Genomic DNA, 8,055 nt, shown 5'->3' on the forward strand with positions numbered 1-8,055 from the left:
CGGGCTGCCTTCCATCTCTGTCCCCAAGCCAGGTGCCTGCATTTCCTGCAATTGCTTCAGGAGCCGCTGGTCCACAACCCGGCCCTGCACCATGTTGTGCTGAGTCTGGCCTCCACCAGCCTCGTGGCTGCTCTCATCGAGGTGCACACCACCCACCTGGGGCACCTCCTGGATCCTGCTCAGTAGGGAGGGCTGTCAGCCAAAGCCCTGGCTGCCCGGCTGGCACTGTGCTCCATCTGCACTGCATCTTTGGGCCATTAGGGCTGTCAAGACTGAAGCAGTCACCATCCTAGAAGGCTACCTCCAGGCTCACCAGGCCTTCCCCACCATGGATGCCGCAGGTGACACCTTTCCACCACTTCTGGTCATCCTAGCGGTGGCCAGTGAGCTGGATGACTGGCTCAACACACTGCTTAGGCTCCTTGTCCCCCCAGAAGCACTACAGGCTGCCCCTTTGGCACACTGCCCCAGAAGGGACTCTACGTGTGGGTGATGTGCACCCTGCATACCCAGGTGCTGTCCAGCTGCCCCAACACTGTGTGGTGGCAGCACCCGGTGTGGTCTGGAGCCCCAGCATGGTGCATACTGTACATGGCACCCACTGCCAAGAAGACCAGCGACCTCCAGTGGAGATTGGTGCATGGCATTCTGGCCTCTGGCACTTTTGTGCACCACCTGGACCCCCGCCTTGGTGGCCTGTCCCTTCTGCCCAGGGATGCTGGAAGAGGACATTTTCCATGCCTTCCTCGACTGCCCCTGACTATGGTCGCTTTTTGTCACCCTTGCTGCTTCGGGCACTGGTCTAGGACTTCTCAGAGGACACCTACATCTACTCCTTCCCATACTGGGCAGCTGAGTAGGCTGCAGTCAGCTTGACCAATTTCCTGGTGGCCCAAGCCAAGATGGCCACCCTGAAGAGCTGGTGAAACCAGCTCACTGGGACCAGGATGGATGAACCCTGCAGCTCTTCTACCTGCTGGTGTGGGCCTGTCTCTCACTTGAGTTTGAGCATGCGGGCCTCTGGCAGATGATGTCCACCTTTGAGGAATGCTGGGCTGTCAAGGGGGCACTGTGCTGAGTTGAGGGGGGATGCCTGCTCCTTGCCCTGTAATGCCACAAGCTGCTCAAGGTGCAGAGGCACATCAAGTGAGCCGAGACCTCGGGTTTTGTCCATGTGGGCTGACCCCTGATGTCCTGAGGCCCCCCGGGCATCCCCACTGACAAGAACTGTATATATGTATTTATGTACATACTTCTTTTGTTCTTTCTGTTTTTTGGGTTTTTTTGTCTAGAATGTGCAAGCAGGCTTTGCAGGCCATGAGCCCAGGCCTTGTCCTTGAGGCCCAGATCTTCGGGCCAACCTGTACATGATCTCTAGTGCACCCTATTTGTCACCCTCCCCAGAATAAACATTTCTTAAAAGTCAAAAGTCTTCCTTTCTTTTTGGGATTTATTCTGGGACAGATGCCACTGGCTCCCATGAGCTGTCTTTTACCTACCTGTCACCAAGCGGGGGGCAGAGCCTGGCTGACCTGGCAAGCAAGGTGGCCACCTTCCACCTGCAAGCCCTTCAGCGACATCTCTACAGCAAGGAGAGGCTACCCTGGCAACAACTGGTGTGCCAGTTCCTGCAGAGGGTGGGGGCCCTCGGCTTTGACCAGGAGCTCTTCCTGCTGGACCTCATGCTCTTGAACTCAGCAGTGCTAGCATCTTTCTACCATGGCATGGTATGAGCCTGGCAGGCCACATTCTGCCTACATCCCCCAGCCTGGCACCTGCAGTTCCTGCAGCTGCTGAGGGAGCCCCTGGTGCACAGCACACCACTGAAGTGTCCCATGCCAAGCCTGACCTCCACCAGCCTCATGGCTGCCCTTATCCAGGTGTGTGTCCTCTGCCTGAACCATCTCCTTGACCCTGTTTGGTTGGCCTGGCTCTCACCCGGGGCCCTGGCCACCCAGCTGGGCATGAACTCTGTCTGCAGCATGGGCCGTCTTCTGCATGACATTCAGGCTGCCCTCCCACTGGAGGCAGCAGCTACCCTAGAAGACCAACTCTGGGCACACCAGGTCCCCTGCACCACAGATGCCCTGAGCAAGGCTTTTCCTGCACTGGCAGTCACCTGAGCCATGGCCAGTGAGCTGGCCAACAGGCCTGGCACCCTGCTAACACTCCCTGTGCCTCCTGACAGTGACATGGGCTGCCCCATTGCTTTTCTATTCCATAGAAGCCTATATGCCTGGGTGGTTCACATCCCCCATGCCCAGGTGCTGGCAGGCTGCCCCCATACAATGTGGCGATGGAACCTGGGACTGCCAGATTCCCTACCATCCCACCCAGCTTGGTGCACATTGCATAAGCTGCCAACCATCAAGAAGACTGGTGACCTGCAGTGGCAGCTGCTGCATGGTATCCTAGTCACTGTCACATTTGTGTCCTACTTTGACCCAGACACCTTGACCACCTGCCCCTTCTGCCCCAGGGGCATTGAGGAGAACCTCTTTCATGCCTTCATTGACTGTCCCCGCCTGTGGCTGCTCTTTGTCACCCTCAACCTGCCACTGTGAGCGCTGGATAGGAGCCTCTCAGAGACCACATACATGTGCTCCTACCCATACTGGCTGGCCGAGTAGGGCACCATCTGCCTGGCCAACTTTCTACTGGGTCAGACTAAGAAGGCCTTTCTCAAGAGCCACCGAAACTAGCTTGCAGGAACTGGCTCAGATGATGCCCTGTGGCTTTTCGGCCTCCTGGTGCAGGTGTACCTCTCACTGGAGTTTGAGCACACTGTGCTCTGGCAGGCAGTGCCTGCCTTTGAGGGCTGGGCCCTTGAGGGAGCACTGTGCCACATGGAGGACGGCCATCTTCAATGCACGCTCTAATGTCATAACCGGTCAGGGCGAGCGGGCAGGCTCAGCACTGTGACTCCCAGCTTGTGCCATGCCCTGGGTCCTCACCAGGCTGCTTTTTGCTTTTTTCTTTGTGTGGGAAGTTGAAGGTATTGTCACATGTATGATTGGATAGAGCAGGGTAGGAATCATTTGTTTATATAGGGCGTTGGTCTGCATGTCTGTGGCCTGTGTCCCAACTGCATAATGGCATGTTAGGCATGACATGTAATACAGTGAAGGGGTCTGTCACAGTGTGATGTTATGAATGTAACGACATGGTGCTCTTAGTTTGATGGTAATTTGTTTGTCTTTGCTTTCTCTGTTGGACCTGGACCCTGGAGGGGCAAATTTTTGTACCCCAAACCCCTGAATAAAGTATTTAAAAAGTCAAAGTCTTTCTTTTTTTCTTTTTTCCTGTTTGGGAACCAAACCAAAAAATATGCTATTTGCCCAGCTCGGTTTATTACTATGTACTTAAGCAAAAGTGCAGTGTGGAGAGATCACAAAGTCCTGGCCCTCCACACTGACGGTATAGGCTGTAATAGGGGAGCTGTAATAAATGCTGGGTAATCCCTGCATAAAGCCAAACTAAAACCCACATTGTGCCTGAATGTGTCTCTGGGTGCCTACAGATGTTTAGGGTACCACTTTAACTCATGGCATTTTACAAAAAGTACCATGAGTTAGAGACCCCCACAACACAACAAATGTTCACCTGTTGGATTGGGAGCTCGAACCTGCCTGCACCAGCCCTGGTCAGCAAGGGAGGAAGGTAGAGGAGAAGGAAACAGCATGGAACTGCAATTGAGGCTTGGCCAGACTAGATCTGGGGCAAGTGGGGAGGGGAATGGAGTCCCCTCATCTTGTGCTCCCCCAGCTACTTTAGTTGAAGTATTAAGGGAATCCAGGCTGGTTCCCTGAGGTGAGGGAAGATCCCTTCTCCCACCCCCTGCCTGGGCCTCTTGGGCTGTCATCTGGGCTTGGCCTGGCTGAAGCTGCAGGGTGGAAAGGAGCCCCCTTGCCTCATGAGCCCAGCTTAGCTTCCTCTGATAACCCAGATGGGGTAACTGGGGGTTCTGCAAGGTGAAGGGGCTCCGTTCTCCTCCTGGCCCCCCTCCAGTACTGGCTAGGTCAAGTCCAGCTCATAGCTATATGCTGCTCCTTTTCCCTTCCCCACTGACCACCCTGGGGCAGGGCTGGGCTGGTATTCACCATCATGAACACCAGCCCAGTCTCACAAAGCATGAAAAATTAACTCTCAAGGGAACACAAGTTCCCTGAAGCGTGGTGCTTTAGAGCACTTTAATCTAATACCTCATTTGATGAGGGCTAATTTTTCATGCTATTGGCCACTTTAAAAGTACTCTGCATGTTTACTATGCTATAGCTGTAGAGCACATAGTTATAGGACTTGATTTGGCAAAAAATATAACTTGTGTAAGTGCCCTTTGTCTCCCTAACACCACATGGTGTTAGAAGTGGACCTGATTCCTTTCTATATGGAATAAAAAAGAGAGAGAGAGAGAGAATGAGTTGTCCCCAAATTGCCAGTCAGGGAGAGACTATGTGCTCTGCATCAGGGAGAAGACAGATTGAAAGCTCAGTGCAACTATGACACAGATGGCTCTGTTGGAGAAACTTAACTGTGGGAATGGAGGCAGCTGGCCTTGCTTGATCAGAAGGTTTGATTCATTCTGGAAGGTTTCAGATTTAGCAGAAAGAACAGAGGAAAATCAGTGTAATACCCCATTCTCTTCCATGAAAGAGATGGCAATTGATATTTGATGTGCCCTCGCTTCGGAGGAAAAGAAAGGCTAGAAAAAGATTAGATAGATTTTTGTGGCCCATTATATAGGGGGGAAACCACATTATATATGAAAGAACTAATTTTAATACGAGATACCAGGAATGAGGGGAACAGCTGAATGTTTTATCATCACACTTTTGCTAAATACTAAAATTATCAAATTTTGAACAAACTCCTTAAAGAGATGGGGTTGTTGTAGGCATCAGAGATGCAAGCTTCTGAGCACAACTGCACTTAGATCCAGAACACAAAGTAGCAAAAACCATAACAAAAGTTAAGATGCAAAAAAAAATAAAGAAACTGCAGTATGAGTTACAGGCTGACAATTTACCTGAAGGATCATTGGATATCATTGATATAATAAATGGACAAGATCTAAGAGGGAACAGACACTCACATCCAAGATACAATATAAAAACAGAAAAAAAATGGAGAAAAAGTAATCAAGAAATGTCTAGAGTGAAAGGTGTGGCAGATGTGGCAAAACACCAGAGCATAATTGGCAATCATATCCAGCAATAAATACAGAATGCAGGAGGTACCACAAGAAAGGACTTTTTACAAGGAGTGAATATTATACAAGCCAGTGGAAAGAATTCAAGAAAGGGAAGTAGCATCAGGTGACAATGAACCTATGTTACTCAGAACTATATCTTCACTAGAAGAATCAACAGCTTGAGACACTGAAGTACATCTCAATGGTCAAATCATTATATTCAAAATAGACATATGAGCTACACTTACAGCAATCCCTACAAAAGATTATGATCACTCCTGGGATGGAGACCTGCAAAGGTCAGATGAAATTCATAGAGGGGCAAGTAACACTGCAATAGAAGTGTGTTACCAGTTAAGGAAAAATTGGAAAAAAGAGGAAAAATCTTCTCAACCTATTTATGTAGTGCAAGGGTTAACATTCCCCTTACTGGAATTGCCAGCAATATAGGGACTATGCCCAGTAGAAAAAATGGACTCTATTAATGGCAAAATGAAAACCACACACAGATATAATATTCAGGTCTTCACTGGGTTGAGGAAGCTATCAGGAAAATATCAAATTAAATTGGTGCCATCTTCAACTCCATTTGCTCTGACAACTTCTTAGCGCATCCCCAGTCTTTTGCAACAGAAAGTCAAGGAAGAATTAAAGAGTATGAAAGCAATGAGGATTGTAAACCAAATAGATGAATCCACAGACTGGTGTGCAAGAATAGTTGTAGTACCAAAACCCAATGGTAAAATTTGCATTTGTGTGGCTCTTACTCAACTTAACAGAAGTAAGCAGAGAAAGTTGCTTGCTTCCTGCAGTACAACAGTCACTGTGTCAGTTGTCAAAAGCTAATGTATTTTTTAAATTAGATTCTACAGCTTGGTTTGGGAAATCCTCTTGCCAAAGAAGCTAGGCTATTAGGTACATTAATTACAACTGTTCAGGAGATATATTTCAATTGTCTTCCTTTTAGCATACTGCCAGCACCAGAACATTTCCAAAAATGAATCTTTCAGATTGTGGTGTATCTTTGTAGCATACTTTGCCATGTAGAGGACATGTTGGTATATGGCAAAAATAAACAAGAACACAATGAAACTGTACATGCCGTTTTGTGAAACTTTCAGCAATCTGGTCTCACCTTGGATGAGAAATGTGAATTTGGGAAGGAACAAATAAAATGTGTTGGAGATATCATTAAGAAAAAAATGGAATTCAGCCAGACCAAGACAAAATAAAGGGTTTGCATGCCTCGTTTGAACCCCCAAGATATTCATGCCATAAGATGATTGATGGTATGGTAAACCAGTTTAGAAATATTTTTCCCCCCAAATTTAGCACAGCAAACTAAATTCTTAAGAGATCACCTTAACAGATGCAATATGTGGTTCCAGAGTAATGCCCAACAAGGGATGTTCAATGCAGTCAAAGAATTACTAGGGTCACCACTTGTTTTAGTACGGTATTCAGGAAAATATCCCACAGTAGTCACAGCAGATTCATGTTTATATTTTTCAGAGTAGTACTCATTCAGACAGAACCAGGAAACTTTTATATATATATATAAAAGTTGCATTTATAATATACATGTTGCATTTATATAAAGAGGTCTTACAGACACTGAGCAATGCTATGCTGAAGAGGAAGAAGAATCCTTGGCAATCACTTAGGCCTGTGGACAGCTCAATTCTTACTTGACTGGTCTGAATTTTAAAATAGAAACAGATAATAAACACCTGATAGAACAGCTGAGATCCGAAGCCTTGGATGACCTTCCACCCAAAATTCAAAGATTTTGACCATGACTAATGTGATTTTCTTTCACTATTGAACATTTACCAGGGAAGTTTCTCATAACCCCAGGCATTTTCCAGAGCACCAGTTAGGCAGAGAGCAACAGAAGATGAAATTACTTCCAGAAAAGTTTTAATATATATATATCAACCATGTTCTGCCATGTTGTCAGCATTGTAAACTAAAGTTTACTTTGGTCCCCTCTCCTGATGCACTTTGTGCATGTGCATTGTTGAGTAACTTGAAGAATTTGTTATAACATCCTAGAAACACTGACATTTTTCACCACTGACCCAATTAAATTGATTAAGCATGCATGGTAGTGAGTGTAAGAATGGCAGGAAAGTCTGAAGCCTTGTCTGAGGTAAAGTGAGCTAACCACTGTGATTGATGGGTAAGTGGCAACATGCAAAGAAGAAATGATTGATGATAGGGATGATTGATGGATGGCAAAATAGCATGACTGGATAATTGAGAATGAGGTGATATGTTGTAGATGAAAATATACAAGGTCTCCACAAACCCTTGGCTTTGTGGCAGAGTGCAGTATCATGGTGTGGTATGTGGAGTATGTTATTAATTGGTGATTGTAAGTGCAGTGGCTATTGCTTGATATCTGTGCAGTAAGTGTGAAGGAAGAGTGAAGAAGTAAGGCTCCTCTGTAACAGAATGATGCTGCTGTGATATATTCACCTGTACACCTCAGTCCCCAAGTGTGGCTTACTTAGGCCAGAGAAAGAGCCTGCCTGCAGGGGTTATGCATAGGGGGTGCATGCGGGTGCAGGTGCACCCCCTGAGTCTGGCGGTGCATCCCCTACAAAAAGTGTCATTGGCACCTGCGGGCAGTTGCTACTCACCACTCACTGCTGGCACCACCGGCGATGTCTGTGGGTGGTTCACGATCCCTGCTAGCTGCCACTGATGCTGCTGGCAGTGGTTGTGGGTGGTCACTGACCCTGACAGCTCCGGCAGTGTCTGCAGAAGCTCACCCACTTACCACCGCCATGCTCCCGCCACTCCCACCACTCACGCTGCCACACTCCCACCATCACCATGCCCCCCCCCCCAGTCTCCAG

At 47.8% G+C, this 8,055-nt stretch overlaps 1 long non-coding RNA gene across 1 annotated transcript; it reads right to left on the reverse strand.

Annotated features, from left to right (window-relative positions):
- Positions 1 to 1,572: 1,572 nt before the first annotated feature.
- LOC109300397 lies at positions 1,573 to 8,014 on the reverse strand. Its single transcript, XR_002098194.1, has 3 exons — positions 8,003 to 8,014; positions 6,880 to 6,883; positions 1,573 to 1,673 (listed from the first exon to the last, which is right to left on the reverse strand). It is a non-coding gene; the product is annotated as an uncharacterized LOC109300397 (long non-coding RNA).
- Between the last annotated feature and the right edge of the window lie 41 nt (positions 8,015 to 8,055).

This window comes from Gavialis gangeticus, unplaced genomic scaffold (assembly GCF_001723915.1).
Source record: "Gavialis gangeticus isolate Ggan-Ray unplaced genomic scaffold, GavGan_comp1, whole genome shotgun sequence".
Lineage (NCBI taxonomy): Eukaryota > Metazoa > Chordata > Crocodylia > Gavialidae > Gavialis > Gavialis gangeticus.